The 16738-nt window shown below is 44.5% G+C and overlaps 1 pseudogene; it reads right to left on the reverse strand.

Moving 5' to 3' along the window:
• Positions 1–7961: 7961 nt before the first annotated feature.
• On the reverse strand, positions 7962–11536 carry LOC143679682 (PAX3- and PAX7-binding protein 1 pseudogene; annotated as a pseudogene).
• Positions 11537–16738: the final 5202 nt, after the last annotated feature.

Here is a 16738-nt window from a genome sequence, read left to right on the forward strand (position 1 = left end):
AAAATTAAACACTTTTGTGCATCAAAGAACTTCATCAAGAAAGTAGAAAGACAGCCTACACAATGGGAGACAATATTTGGAAATGACATATCAGATAAAGGTCTAGTATCCAGAATTTATAAAGAGATTGTTCAACTCAACAACAAAAAGACAGCCAACCCAATTACAAAATGGGAAAAAGACTTGAACAGACACCTCTCAGAGGAGGAAATACAAATGGCCAAAAGGCACATGAAGAGATGCTCAATGTCACTGGCCATTAGAGAAATGCAAATCAAAACCACAATGAGATATCATCTCACACCCACCAGAATGGCCATTATCAACAAAACAGAAAATGACAAGTGCTGGAGAGGATGCGGAGAAAGAGGCACACTTATCCACTGTTGGTGGGAATGTCAAATGGTGCAACCGCTGTGGAAGGCAGTTTGGTGGTTCCTCAAAAAGCTGAATATAGAATTGCCATACGACCCAGCAATACCATTGCTGGGTATCTACTCAAAGGACTTAAGGGCAAAGACAAACGGACATTTGCACACCAATGTTTATAGCAGCGTTATTTACAATTGCAAAGAGATGGAAACAGCCAAAATGTCCATCAACAGACGAGTGGCTAAACAAACTGTGGTATATACATACGATGGAATATTATGCAGCTTTAAGACAGACTAAACTTATGAAGCATGTAATAACATGGATGGACCTAGAGAACATTATGCTGAGTGAGTCTAGCCAAAAACTAAAGGACAAATACTGTATGGTCCCACTGATGTGAACCGACATTCGAGAATAAAATTGGAATATGTCATTGGTAACAGAGTCCAGCAGGAGTTAGAAACAGGGTAAGATAATGGGTAATTGGAGCTGAAGAGATACAGACTGTGCAGCAGGACTAGATACAAAAACTCAAAAATGGACAGCACAATAATACCTAATTGTAAAGTAATCATGTTAAAACACTGAATGAAGCTGCATCTGAGCTATAGGGTTTTTTTGTTGTTGTTGTTTTGTTTTTTGTTTGTTTTTGTCTGTCTGGTTGTTTTTTTTGTTTTTTTGTTTTTTTACTATTATTATTACTTTTATTTTTTTTCTCTATATTAACATTCTATATCTTTTTCTGTTGTGTTGCTAGTTCTTCTAAACCGATGCAAATGTACTAAGAAATGATGATCATGCATCTATGTGATGATGTTAAGAATTACTGATTGCATATGTAGAATGGTATGATTTCTAAATGTTGGGTTAATTTCTTTTTTTCTTTTTTCCATTAATTAATTTAAAAATAAATAAATAAATAAATAAAAAAAATTGAGTAAGTCAATGTCATCCCGTCTACCAGGGAGCTGATGGTTTAATGGGAGAGAAAAATTTTGCTCATGAGTAATTAATACACAAGTAATAAGTCCTTTAGTGGAGGTATATGCTAAGGAAGTAATTATAGGTATTAAGTAAATCTTCTCAAATGGTGACTTTTGAGTTGTACCTTGATGGTTGACTAGGGATTTGTCAAAAAAAAAAAAAAAAAACTATTGCTTTTTTTCTTTTTTCTTTTTTTTTCTTTGTATGTGTGTTGCATTATACACTAAAAGATTAAAAAAAAGAAAGCCTAAGATTTATTTTGTCTGGGTTAATGCAGAGTGACCTTCAGCAGAGCAGGGCACGGGGCAGTGACCCGCTGAATACAGGGAAGCACCTTCCTTGTGGGTTGTGGAGCGCTGCGGCTCGGGTCTCGCCCCTGGAAGGTCCTCTAGGCCTCAGCTCCTGCGCTGAGACAGAAGTGACAGAACCCCAGACCCGAGCCCAAGCCTGCGGCGTCCGGCCCTATGGCTGCACTATTGCTCCTGCAGATTTGGTCCTGAGACCCGTTTTTGGAAGTGATAACCACCCAGCCTAAAGAACAGTGTGATTATTACCAGAATAAAGTTTGTGTCTCACTGGGACCTAAACAAAAGTCAAAGGAAAAGAAAACGACGTCCTGTCCTAAGTGAAACTGCCGGTGCTGTTTGGAGTCAGTGGTAGAGGGTGACTGAGGGCTGCTGGTCTCTGGGACTCTGCTGCGGCACAGGGACACACGGGCGTATATTTCCTCGGATGAAGAAACATCCCTCATCAATGCCTGTTCCTGCCCCCGCCCCCATCCTGCCCCCACAGAGGCTACCACTTGTCCTCTGTTTCCCCAACAAAAGAAGAAGCCATCAAGGGACCTGGCTTTTCTCTCTATGTTTGCATTTACTAGCTGTGTTATCATCCCTTACCCTCTCTGTGCCCCAGTTTTCTGTCTACAAACTAGAGATGGCGACTGCCACCTGCCTGCCTCCTGGGGTGGTTGCGTTGGCTGCCGAGCCCGGAGCTTGCAGTGTGGTCTCCCTGAGAGACTCCTCCAGTAGCACGTGACCGGGGAGAGGGCAAGCCCGTGGTTTCCAGCTGACCCTCCCAGCCTGCCTGGGTTACCTGGTGGGAATCTTCCCAAGTATAAAGTGGAGAGTTTGGAGATCTGTTTTTTCATGAAGACTCAGAACAGAACCCTGACCCCAAGTATTTATTCAGGAACCAAGGGCTCTTTGACTCTGAGAAATGCCTGGGGGCAGATTGGCAATTGCTTTCCCTCTGGAAAGTGCCCTCTGGTGCCGTGCTCTTAAGCTTCCACACAACAGCTGCTGGCTCCAATCAGAGGTGGCTTCGTGTCTGTGGCGGCTGCTTTAGCTTCTCCACTGCTAGCACAAACATCCTGCCGTGGGTTGGCCTAAACAACAGGAATTTATTGATCTGCGGTTTAGAGGCTAGGAGAGATCCAAAATCAAGGTGTCCGCAAGATGCTGCTTCCTCCCCGAAGACTGCGGCAGTCTGGAGCAGTGTGCTGGCGATCCTTCGTCCTTGGCCTTCCTGTCACAGGGTAACACCGATGGCAGCATCTTCTCCTTTCTTTTCTGGGTTCCATGACTTCCAGCTTCTGGCCACTCCCTGTGGCTTCTTCCATGTCCGGATTCCTTTGCTCATAGGACTTTCTTTAGCCACGATTGACGAGGTCCACACACACTCAGTTTGGACTCACCTTAATCAACATCTTCAAAGTCCTGTTCACAAATGGGTTCACACACAAAGGGGCTCACACACAAATGGGCTCACGCACAAGTGGGTTCACACACAAATGGGCTCACAAACAAATGGGCTCACGCACAAGTGGGTTCACGCACAAAGGGGCTCACACACAAATGGGCTCACGCACAAGTGGGTTCACACACAAAGGGGCTCACACACAAAGGGGCTCACACACAAATGGGCTCACAAACAAATGGGCTCACACACAAGTGGGTTCACACACAAAGGGGCTCACACACAAATGGGCTCACGCACAAATGGGCTCACAAACAAATGGGCTCACGCACAAGTGGGTTCACGCACAAAGGGGCTCACACACAAATGGGCTCACGCACAAGTGGGTTCACGCACAAATGGGCTCACGCACAAGTGGGTTCACACACAAATGGGCTCACGCACAAGTGGGTTCACACACAAATGGGCTCACGCACAAGTGGGTTCACGCACAAATGGGCTCACAAACAAATGGGCTCACGCACAAGTGGGTTCACACACAAATGGGCTCACGCACAAGTGGGTTCACGCACAAATGGGCTCACGCACAAGTGGGTTCACACACAAAGGGGCTCACGCACAAATGGGCTCACGCACAAATGGGCTCACAAACAAATGGGCTCACGCACAAGTGGGTTCACACACAAATGGGCTCACGCACAAGTGGGTTCACGCACAAATGGGCTCACGCACAAGTGGGTTCACACACAAATGGGCTCACGCACAAGTGGGTTCACACACAAATGGGCTCACGCACAAGTGGGTTCACGCACAAATGGGCTCACAAACAAATGGGCTCACGCACAAGTGGGCTCACATACAAATGGGCTCACGCACAAGTGGGTTCACACACAAATGGGCTCACGCACAAATGGGCTCACGCACAAGTGGGTTCACACACAAATGGGCTCACGCACAAGTGGGTTCACGCACAAATGGGCTCACACACAAATGGGCTCACGCACAAGTGGGCTCACACACAAATGGGCTCACACACAAATGGGCTCACGCACAAGTGGGTTCACACACAAATGGGCTCACGCACAAATGGGCTCACACACAAATGGGCTCACTCACAAGTGGGTTCACGCACAAATGGGCTCACGCACAAGTGGGTTCACACACAAATGGGCTCACACACAAATGGGCTCACGCACAAGTGGGTTCACACACAAGTGGGTTCACACACAAATGGGCTCACGCACAAGTGGGCTCACACACAAATGGGCTCACACACAAGTGGGTTCACACACAAATGGGCTCACGCACAAGTGGGTTCACACACAAATGGGCTCACGCACAAGTGGGTTCACACACAAATGGGTTCACACCACTGGGCCTGGGCCTGAACAAGCCTTTGGGGGGACAGCCTGGCCCTAGCCCCGTCCAGCGGCTCATTGTGCACTTGTTATGCCTGACTCCAGACCATAACTCCCCGAGTGCCATTAGGTCCAGCTTCAAATCCTACTCCTGGTCCCGCCCTTGTTAGATAAATCCATAGGGAACATGGACCCCCCAATAAAAAGAAACAGTGGGCAGCAGGCCATCAGAAATGCCATGAGAAATGAGGCTCCCTGCAGAGGAGACGCGGTTAGAGGACCTCCACCAGGGAGATGGTGCCAGGGAGTTACTCAAAGTTCATTAGACGCTTCCCAGCCCGTGCATCAGAAGAATTCTGGAAGAATTTAGAGTTCTCTGCAGGGAGAAGTGGATATATCCATTGCCCCTTTTTTGAAAACTTTTTCCATCAGTGAAACAGGATCAGTAAAGACTCCGCTCATTCATTCTCCCCAAGGAAGTCCTGGAAGTGGAGAGATGAATTATTGAGATTTTTGTCCTGGATTCTCCAGCCCCCACATCCTTCGTATCAGATATAACATATACCATTACAAGAGAAATAAAACTAGCTCGACTTTTCACCATCTTTGTTTTCTCTTTTGCCCTGCATGTTGGCGATCCGAAGACCACTCACGGGTTCAGGGACTCACTATGAGACTTGCTGAACCCAGAACAGATGTCGCCCCACGATTATGGTTCCCGGTGGTGAAAGGGTGCAGACAAACACCCGGAAAGGAGAAGGGCGCATGGGGTAGAATCCAGGAGGAAACAGGCCTGAGCGCCCAGCTGTCCCCAGTGGAGTCATAGGGGCTGTGGAACACAGCATGTGTGGGAGCACACAGCGTGTGTTAACACAACGTGTGTGGTAACACAAGCGAGGTACTGCCAGCCAGGAGTTTTATTCTGGTGTCGCTGCATAGTGAGGAGCATCCACTTAACTGGCCTCAGCTCCTCAGTCCCTGGCCAGCCCCCAGAGGTCCAAGTGAGACGTGGCCGGAGCCCCAGCTGAGCAAAAGGAAGCATCTGCCATAAATCACTGTTAGCATAAACTGCTGGCAGGCGCCACCTCTCAGCTACACAAAGACGCTCTGATCAGACAAGATATTCCAAGGGCTCAGAAGTCACCTTCCAGGATTTGGCCAGTTTCGACTTTGGAAGAGTTTGAAGGTCCCACGCCTGCTAAGGTGACCCTTTCCTGCACAGCTCGTCAGCCACCCTAGGTGGCAAAGCCCCGCCTCAGGCTCTGGCCACTGCTCCTTTGGAATGGGGGGGTGCTGAGAAACCAGGGGACTGAGTCGGGGGTGTCGGTTTGCTAGAGCTGCCAGAACGCCATATACAAGAGACAGGCTGACATTTACGACAGGGATCTAATAGTTTACAGATGTCCCAAGGCCATGTCCACCGAGGCATCAGCAGGAGGACACCTTCTCTGAAGGAAGGCCAGAGGCGTCCAGGGTTCCTCTCACATGGGGAGGATGTGGCCAGATTTTGTTGGGTTTCCCAGGTTTTGTTGCCTTTGGGTTCTGGCTCTTTCCCTTTTTGTGGGTCCTTGCTTGCCTCTTCCAGGACTTTTCTCTCCAGGCTCTCTCTAAGCTCTCTCTCCTTTATTTTCTCATACAGGACTCTAGTAAAGAATTAAGAGTCACCTTAAATTGGGTGGGCACACCCCATTGAAACAACCTAATCCAAAGGGCCCACCCACATTAGGTCGGCCCCCACAGAACGGCTTAAAAGAACATGGCCTTTTCTGGGTACATCACAGCTTCAAACCAGCAGAGAGGGGAGTGGTGTGCTAATAAAGGTCTAACAACCAGCTCCCTCCATGGAAAGTGGGTTAGTTTGCAAGCTGCCAGAATGCAATATACCAGAGTTGGAATGGCTTTTAAAAGGGGGAATTAAATAAGTTACAAGTTTACGGTTCTAAGTCTGTGGAAATGTCCAAACTACAGCATCCAGGGAAAGATGCCTTAGTTCAAGGAAGGCCGATGGGTCAGGAACTCCTCTGTCAGCTGGTGGGAACGTGGCTGGCATCTGCTGGTCCCTTGCTCCTGGGCTCTGTTGCTTTCAGCCTCTGTCCCTGTGGGGGTTCTCACTTTGTTTTTCCAGGGCTGCCTTTCACCTCTTGGCTTCCCTTGGCTCCCTCCCGGTTCTGGCTTACTTAACATCTCATGGCGACGTCTGCTGGGCGCCAAGCATCTCTAAACATCCGTGTCTCTGTTCTCCAAGTGTTGGCATCTGTGTCAACCCTGCTGTGAAGTTTCTGTCAGCTCTGAGGTTTCTGCCATTTCTCTAGGCTCGGTCGTTCATGGTGTTTCTCCAAAAGGTTTCCCCCCTTTATTTTTTTTATTTAAAAATTAATTTAATGCTTGGCTAAAGCTTAATTACATATATAATTATCAAACAATAGTCCTTAATTTCCAAAAAGTTACTCTTGAAAAATCACAGAATCAGAAAGCATAAACTTTAAAACAAGTTCTCTGAGTATTTACAATATGGTGTAAACATTATAGAAGATGATGGATATTTAATTGCCTGGGTGTGGCTAATTAGCAAGGTGCATTTTTTATTGCATATATAACCCACATGTGTGGGATTTAAATATATAACAGACGACCAAAATTTAAATGCGTGTTCCTATAAGCTGGTTGGGAAGTAGAATGATGAATGAGACAGGACAGTCTCATTCTGCAACAGTCTCAACAGGACAGTCTCAACTGCAAACCATGCAGTTAAGTTATAGATTTGTTATTTTCAAAAATTAAATTTCTATGCTCCACCTCAAACTATGTTGCATATATTATGTAGAGTTCACATTAAACCCACATTTGACAGTAATGCCAATTCCAGGAAGAAAGTTCCACATTCACCCAATAACCGCAAACTCAGCTCTCAATTTCAAGGCAGCACAGCTACGGTGGTGGAAGCTGCTAACCAAAAGGTGATGAGCATTTAGTCACTTGCCAGCCCTTTTGCTGCAACAGTATAGTAATTTCCCTAAGACAGTTTGCTACCGAAATATCTTCTGCAGTTAAAAGGCTTATTCTGGGGTGGACCACAGTGGCTCAGCAGGCAGAGTTCTCACCTGCTGTGCTGGAGACCTGGTTTCGATTCCCGGTGCCCACCCATGCAAAAAATAAAAGGCTTATTCTGTAGAAAAATACCACAAATTTCCAGTGTGAAAGTAGCTCCATGGTGGTATCAATATATATATATATATGTGTGCATAATGACACACTTTACACTGCACACATCGTTTACAGAGGACAGTTAACTGAGAGGGCTAATCTGTGTGACCACACAGAATGTTTCTGTAAACAAAGTATGGCAGAAACATTCACGGACTTCTAGAAATAATCTGAATTCCTACGTCCGGAAGAAATCACATGGAAGGCCACAGTATTGACTATAATAATGCTGCTTGTATTGAAACAAGAATCAATATTTTGCAGTTTAAAAACTTCACATATGTACAAAATTTGTACATTGGGAATGGTATTAAAGCAAGTAACAGGCTTTTCAGTCTCGTAGATCTATTTACCTTCAACCAAAGACTTAAATTCTTTCGCATTGTGGTCACTTGCAGCAGACAAAGCCTGATGCAGAGCTCGAACACTTGCAAGGAGTTTTACTGTCTGTTTGATTTCTGCCTCACATTTCTTCTTTCCACGTCAGAGCACCAAGTACCGTTTCTGTTAATTGTATCTGCTAAGTGTACAAGGTATTGACAGAAGTTTTCCAATTGAGAAATAGTTCTTTCTCCTTTCAGATTCATGAACCACTGTTTGGGGAAACAGTTGATTATATTTTGGGTGTTTTTGATGCTGTCATCTGCATATTCCGAGTTCTGATAAAGCCGAGAGAATGTATCTATTTACCAGACCATCTACTGATAACTCCTGAAGAGTTTTATTTGAGAAAATGCTGTACCACTGAAGAAAATTCCCTAATAGCTGAACCAAAGACCAAAAATGTCATTGAAAAAAACAAGCAAGGCCCAGAATTTTTATTTTCTAAGACATTTTTGGGATATAAGGGCATGAATACATCATCATCTAAAGTTCTTCTCACTCTCAGTAGAAGTGTTTTTAGGTATGCCTGCGTATTTTTATTTTCTGCATTCACTACTGAAGGATGCCCATTTATTAATTTTAGTGTAATTTCAACCATTCTTGAAGTTTCTGTTGTAGAAAAAGGGTCCCTCATATTTCCAGCTATCGCTGTCCGTTCAGGAAGAATCACCTTTTCCACGACGGGAGGTAGCAGCACAACATCTGCACCATCTTCTTGTTTCCGTTCTTCGCAACCACAAAACGGCAAAGATTCAAACCAGAACATGTTCTCAAAGTCACCACATTTTGCCTCAAGGGGAGTTCCTGTGAGGAGGTGCAGCCTTATGAGGGGGTTGAACAACTTTGGCAAACGAAGGCCAGCGTAAGCATCCTTGCAGGACACACAGTGTTTGGCACGCCATGCTTCAAACTGTGATTTAGTACAGTCAATTGAATAGAAATTCTCAAGGACGTCTTCAAAAATCCTGCTGTTTTGACGTGCGCTCTTTCTCCAGACTAAAATTACCTATGCCGACAGATGTTCCTCCTCATCACCGGAAAGGCCTCCAAGGTGACCTGCCATCTTACCGGTTTGCTCTCTGGCTTATCTACAACGAGGCCTTCTGGCACGCTTGGCATGCTCTTGATACAGTTCCCAATCACATCCAAAAGAATCAAGATTTGGTGCCATTAGAGCTTCATCTTCAAGATGGACTGACTTGAATGGCTTGAAAACTCCAAAGATTCATCTTTAATGTCATCTTGCCATCTTTGGACAAGGTGGGAAGCCCGCTGTTTGTACAGCTGATGTACTGCTGATTCGAGTTCATTTATCAGTGGCACCTTTTCACTAAAACACTCAAGCAAGTCTTGGACATACCCTCACATTTCTTGCAAAAATTTGTGCCGTTCACCAATACCCCCAGAAGACCCTTCTGATCTTTCAGTAGCCCTGATCGAGTCCATTCGGCTTTGGAGGTGATTTCCATGCTGCTGTCGACTTGTTTTGTGCAGTTCTTTCATGGAGTCCAACCTGTGTTTAAGTTGTTTCTTTACTGAATATAGTGTAACAGAGTCATCTCATTACTGGGAGTGTTGAAAGGGACTGTATTATCTGATTTTTGAGATTTGGCACCTGACGATCCATAGGCTGGACAGCCGTGAGGAACGCCACAGGAGAACCCTAAGGCATTGGCTGGTAAGTGTTCTGGTAGCACATGTTCACTGCTGTGGGCTGGCTGGCTTGAACCCGAGGGATATTAATTCCTTTCCTCATCTGCTCCTGTTCCCGTGGGCTGAGTTCTTCATCGTGCCCCCCAGTTACTAAAGCACCACCACTCCCCTCAATACCTATCTCCTCGGCAATATTTTGTCTTTGTACCTTTTCTTTTCACGGAAAGAACCATGCGGCGTTTCCCATCTTCATCTTCTTTGCTGCTGGCATTTGTTCTCATCTTCTCAAACAAGTCGGCCTTCATCAGGCTCATCGTGAGGACTGAGCTCTCCCAATTCCCAGGCCACCTGATGCTCTTTCCTTGCAGTGTGAATAAAAGCAGCATCTGGAATTTCTCCTGAACGGAGAATGTTCAAAGAAGACAAAGCATTTGAAAAAGCTCCACCAGCATTTGACTTTTCTTCCTTTCTCACTTTCCATATCCATTTCATCTTCGCCGTGCTCACTGGTGATAGCTCCATCATCTCGATTTGTATCCTTAGGATGTCCTGTTTTGTCAGGGGTGGTTCATTATCAGCTGATGAGTTGAGTTCTGCCTTCATCTTAGAGTTTTCAAGATCTTCTTTATATTCCTTCTTAAGTGACTTTACTGTCTTATTGCTAAACTTGATTTCTTCCCTTGGAAAACGTCTTCATTTTCTTCCTCTTCATCCTGGAAGCTGAGCAGGCTGGCCCAGGGCACCTCTTTGCCCTCATGCAGCCCAGGACACTGCCTGCAGCCTTGACCCCGAGGCGGGGTCAGCGCAGAAGGCGGTGGCGGCCCCAGGCCCAGCGCCGATGCCCCCAGGCAGCGGCCTCCCCTCCTCCTGGACCCCCTCACCCCCGGGCCCTCCTCCAATAAATGCAATTAACCTCAAAACCATAGGTAGTAAAATAATTAAGAAATGATTAGTTTTACATATTTATTATATGTGTTCCATGTAATTCTTCTAATTTTAAGCTTATATAACTTAAGTTGTAATAATAGCTATACTTAACTGGCTCACAAAATCCCTGAAAATTTAGCAAATGGCTCTTGTAAGCTCATACAAGCTGGCTCCAACATAGCAATGTGTAGAACAGGAGAATCTGATTCAGAAAGAACATGAAAACTCTACTAATCCATTGAGATTTTGTTCTGTTTCTTCTTTCCTTTCTCTACTCAAACGCAGAAAAAAAATGAAGTATAATTGTTTGGCTTTATGGGAAGAGGCAAAAGAATTGGATTTGCTGTCTTCTAGGACATGAGAACTTTAAAGAGAGTTAAAGTTTTTCATTACCGAGAAAGAGAACTTAAAATAAAATTAACCAAAAGCCTCCACCTGGAATTTATCATGCCATTTCCCTGCTTGAAATCCTTCAATGGCTGTCCATTGCCTACTCTATAAGTTCTAAATCCTAACTTAATGTGGTATGCTGATTTGAAACTGTTGTATGACCCCAAAACAGCCACATTCATTAATCCTGATTCAGTATTGTAGGGTGGGTCCTTTGGATGAAGTGGTTTCCATGGAGATGTGTCTCCACCCACTTGAGGTGGTCTTGCTTACTGGAGCCCTTGAAGAGGGACCTAAAGACGCAGCTTCCAAAGCATTCCATAACTGAGTTCTACCCACCTGGGGAGGATGTCTGTTTTTACCTTCCCAGAATCTATTCTTCCTTCTTCAATTCCTCAGTTTTACTTGGGGAAATACCCTCTCCCAATTGTATATAGTCTTAGTAACGCTCCCGCACCTTGCCCTGGGCAAGGACAGGACTTTACCCAGATCACCAGCCAGCCCGTCCTGTAACACGGAGCTTGAGTAGAGGAGCAGCCGGACTGAGCGATGTGGGTGTCGTTCATCTTGAGACAAGTCCCCCCCAAGACTCACTACGAGTTCTTTGCTCCTAGATTCCTGGAATCTGTTTGGTTCCTCTTTTTTCAAATCCTAATTTTCAGCCTTCCATCAATTTAGTAAGCCTCCCCAGTGTTCCTTTTTTTAAACTTATGTTGGCCAAAGTCATCTGTACTGATTCTAAGCAAAGGCCACTAACTGCTAAGTGCCTTTCTACCCTTACCTCCCACACGTAGCCATACGTGCTTGGCACCGGGCTTCAGGGAACTACCGGCTGGTCCCCAGCATGGACAGGCCTGGCACAGAGTGATGAGTAAATGCCATGTTATCTCAGGACTCTGTGCCTTTTCCTGAAGTTCTTCCTCTGTTCGGTTCCTTCTCATCCTTCAAGACTCAGTTCAGTTGTCTCTTTCTCTACGAAGATTCACAATCCCTGTCTTAGCTTGGTAAGCCACTAAACACAATGGTTGGCTTAAACAGTGGGAATTTACTGTCTCACAGTTTGCTTCCCTGGATTCAGTAGCATTCCAGTACTGACTTGCCGCAATCCTGGGGATTCCTTGGCTTGCCTCTCTGGCCCATGTCACATCTCTTTACTTTTAGGTTCCCACTGACCTCCTACCTTCCCATGGCTCTCCCTTTATAAGGCCTCCAGTAATCTGGGTTAAGACCTAACCTCATGCGGGAGACCCAGGTTCGATTCCTGGACCATGCACCCCCCCCCAAAAAAAGACCTAACCTCATTCTGTCAGGCCACACCTTAGCTAAAAATTACATCTTCAAGAGATCCTTTTTAGAGTGGGTTCATACCCACAGGAATGAGGCTCAAGGTTTGGAACATGTCTAAGCTGGGGTACACAATCTACTACAGCACCCAGGGAGAGCCAATCCTCCTTCCTTTATATGCCCACAGTACTTGTGCGTACTTCTATTAACACCTGTCAATTTACTGTGTTTTGCTTTTCTTGCTTTCCTTCCAGCAGACGGCAAGCAACTTCAGGGCAGAGACTCCTCAGCACCTAGCACGGTGCCTGACCATAATAAAGGCTCAACAACTTTTTAAAAATATTTTTAATGATAAAACACCATACAAATATACAAACATTCCATACATAGTGTATAATCAATGACTCCCAATATCATCACATAGTTGTATGTTCATCACCATAATTGTTCTAGTTTGCTAGCTGCTGGAATGCAATATACCAGAAACAGAATGGCTTTTAAAAAGGGGAATTTAATATGTTGCTACTTTACAGTTCTAAGGCTGAGAAAATGTCCCAATTAAAACAAGTCTATAGAAATGTCCAATCTAAGGCATCCAGGGAAAGATACCTTGGTTCGAGAAGGTACCTTGAAGGTACCTTTCTCTCTCATCTAGAAGGGCACATGGTGAACACGGCGTCATCTGCTAGCTTCTTCTCCTGGCTTCCTATTTCATGACGCTTCCTGGGAGGCATTTTCCTTCTTCATCTCCAGAGGTTGCTGGCTGGTGGACTCTGCTTCTCATGGCTATGTCGTTCTACTCTGCTCTCTCTGAATCTCTTCATTCTCCAAAATGTTTCCTCTTTTGTAGGACTCCAAAAACTTATCAAGACCCACCCAAATGGGTGGAGACATACCTCTAACCAATCCAATTTAACAACCACTCTTGATTAAATCACATCTAGGGGAGATGATCTAATTACAGTTTCAAACATACAATACTGAATACGGATTAGAAGAAACGGCTGCCTTTACAAAATGGGATTAGGATTAAAACATGACTTTTCTAGGGTACATACATCATTTCAAACCAGAACAATGATCTTTTTTTTTTTAACAGTTGCATCACTCCAGAAAAATAAAATCTCATACATCGCATACCCCTTATCATTCCCTCTCATTGACCACTAAAGTTTCCATCTACCCAATTTATTTTTACCTTTGTTCCCCCTACTCATTTTTATCCATATTTTTGACTCATCTGTCCATACCCCAGATGAAAGGAGCATCAGACACAAGAATTTCACAATCACACAGTCACATTGTAAAATCTCTATAGTTATACAATCATCTTCAAGAAACAAGTCTACTGGAACACAGCACTACAGTTTCAGGCACTTCTCTCTACCCACTTCGATACATCATAAACTAAAAAGGGATATCTATGTAATGCGTAAGAATAACCTCCAGGATAACCTCTCGATTGTTTGAAATCTCTCAGCCACTGACACTTTATTTTGTCTCATTTCTTTCTTCCCCCTTTTGGTCAAGAAAATTTTCTCAATCCCTTGATGCTGAGTCCCAGCTCATTTGAGGATTTCTGTCCCACATTGCCAGGAAGATTTATAGTCCTGGGAGTCATGTCCCATGTACAGGGGGAGGGTAGTGAGTTCACTTGCCATGTCAACTTACAGAGGGAGGCCACATCTGAGCAACAAAAGAGATTCTCTGGGGGTGACTCTTAGGCCTAATTTTAAACAGACATAGCCTATTCTTTGCAAGATTAAGTTTCACAGAGGTGAATCCCAAGATAGAGGGCTCAGCCTATTGATTTGGTTGTCCCCACTGCTTGCAAGAATATCAGAAGTTCTCCAAATGGGGAAGTTGAATATTTTCTTCTTTCTCTCCAGTCCAAGGGGACTTTACAAATACTTCTTTATTCGCTGCCCAAATCACTTGGGGATTTATCAGGTCATCTCACTTACCTGGACAAACCAACAAAATCTGATGCCCTATTCAAGATTCCCTGCACTTATGGTGTTCAACTAAACTGACCATACAAGTTAAATTAGGAAATGCACTACCCAAAATATAAATTTTGCACCAAATAAACATCTCACCCTTTAGCCTCACACAGAAGATGAAGTTTTAAAATATGGACGATATCATCCATAACCCAGTCTTCTAATATCCCTTAGTCCTATCCAGATCAGCTTCATTCATATCTCTACTCAATGTCTGATCACTTTTCAACTTTTTAAACAGTTCCAGTATGGGTAACTGCTGACTTTCATAGCTTCAGAGCTCTGACTCTGAGTCTCAGGTGTCACATAAATACCCAAAGTTTCTGGGAAAGACCATGTTATACACAAACAGCTCAGTGTCTCAGAATTCAGAATTAACAGTTACACCTCCTGAGTATTTGTGACTGCTGTAAGAGCTTACAATCTAGGACCCTTTACAATAGGCCCAACCTGATAACCCATGCTCTCGGCTTTAGTTCACTGAATTTTTATATTATAGTTAGTCCATATGATTGAGGCATGATAATATTTGTCTTTTTGTTCCTGACATTTCATTTAACATTCAGCTGCTAAGGTTCATTCACCTAGTTGCATGACTCACAACCTCACTCCTTCCTGCAACCCCTCAGTAGTCCATTGTGTGTGTACACCACAGTCCCCCTTCCATTCCTCAGTTGTTGTCCCCTTAGGCCACCTCCATTCATTGTGGATCACCATCACTGCCCCAGAAACACCAGTGTGCAAATGTCCATTGTGTCCCACACTCAGCTCCTCCAGGCGTACACTGAGCAGTGGGGTGGCAGGATCCTATGGCAGCCCCACCCCAGCCTCCTGTGGACCCACCAACTGCTCACCAAGGGCTGCACCTCTCACTTCCCTACCGACAGTGAACAGGTACAGCTCTTTCTCCACATTTTCTCTAGCACTCGTTTCTCTCTGTTCATTTTTAAAGAGTTTTATTCACACATTGTACAATCCAACCTGTGTATAGACATGCCTTCACAACTGTACTATATCTGAAGACATTTCCTTTTCTTCCACAAAGAATCCATACCCCTTTCCCAATCCTCCTGTCTGCTGACATTTAGTTTTGGCATAATGCCTTTGTTACATTCAGTGGAAGCATATTACAATGTTACCGTTTACTGTAGACTCTAGCTTACATTGATCGTTCTTTTTCCCATATACCGTCTATTTTGAACACCCTGCAAAACTGATGTTCTTTTGTTCTCCCTCATGCAAAGACATTTTTAATCTGTACATTTAATCACCTTCATTTTGTACATTCTAGGCATTCCTAAATCATACCATTTCAGTTTTTATCCCCTATCTTTCCTTCTGGGTCCATGTGCCCCCAGCCGTTCCCCCACTGTCATGCTCACCTTCAGCCTCATTCAGTGCTTGTACAATTGTGTTACAATCAGGTAGTCTTGTGCTATCCATTTCTGGATTCTAATCCTCAGTCTTGTGGCACAATTTGTATTCCTTCAGCACCAGTTGCCCAATCTCTGCCCTGATAACGTATGCTCTTAAACTCTCCCAGTTCGTTCTTTAGTGTTAGTTCATATCAGTGAGACCATACAGTATTTGTCCTTTTGTTTCAGGCTAATCTCACTCAGCATAATGTTCTCAAGGTCCGTCCTTATTGTTACATGCTTCATGACTTTATTCTGTCTTACAGCTGCATAATATTCCATTGTATGTATATTCCACAGCTTGTTTAGCCACTCGTCTGTTGATGGACATTTGGTCTGCTTCCATCTCTTGGCAATTGTAAATAATGCTGCTATAAACATTGGTGTGCAAATGTCCATTTGTGTCCTTGCCCTCATGTCCTCTGAGTGATACCTAGTAATGGGATTGCTGTACGGCTCAACAGCTTTTGAAAAGTGAGTGAATGAGAACTGACCTCTCCTAGAGTAGAAAGGGGATAAGCACTTCCCAGCACCAGGGTAAGGTGCCTCCATGCAGGAAGATACTGAGGAAGAGGTGCCCTGAAGTTCCACAAGTTCAAGAGCTTCAAAGCAAGCAGACTTACTTTTTCATAATGAAGCAAGGAAAAGAGGTTTCCATATGAGTTTCCATGAACTCTACTTTAACCTTGCCCTTACCTTCACGCTATCTCATACTCTTTCCCCTTCTCCCACTCTCACCTTCAACTCATACCCTCCAACAAGCAGCCTGACTTCATCATCACTATTACCCAGGTTTCTGAAACACTATCATTGCTCCATATGGTAAAACAGAGCTCCAAGGATAAGCCGTTGTTTATGGTGCCCATCTCTAAATAACCAGAAAAATAGAGGAAGGAGAAAGGAAGTATTGGTTGGGTATCCATTAAGCCAGGTGCAGTGCAGGTGACTTAAATGTGACAGGGTTTCCCTCTACCCATTTCACTTTCCTTCACACTAGCCAGACTGAACGTCATCTCTCTGCTCTCAAGACCTGTATTTCACACACACACGGGCCTTTACCTCACGC

The sequence above is a fragment of the Tamandua tetradactyla genome, chromosome 4, assembly GCF_023851605.1.
Source record: "Tamandua tetradactyla isolate mTamTet1 chromosome 4, mTamTet1.pri, whole genome shotgun sequence".
Classification (NCBI taxonomy): domain Eukaryota; kingdom Metazoa; phylum Chordata; class Mammalia; order Pilosa; family Myrmecophagidae; genus Tamandua; species Tamandua tetradactyla.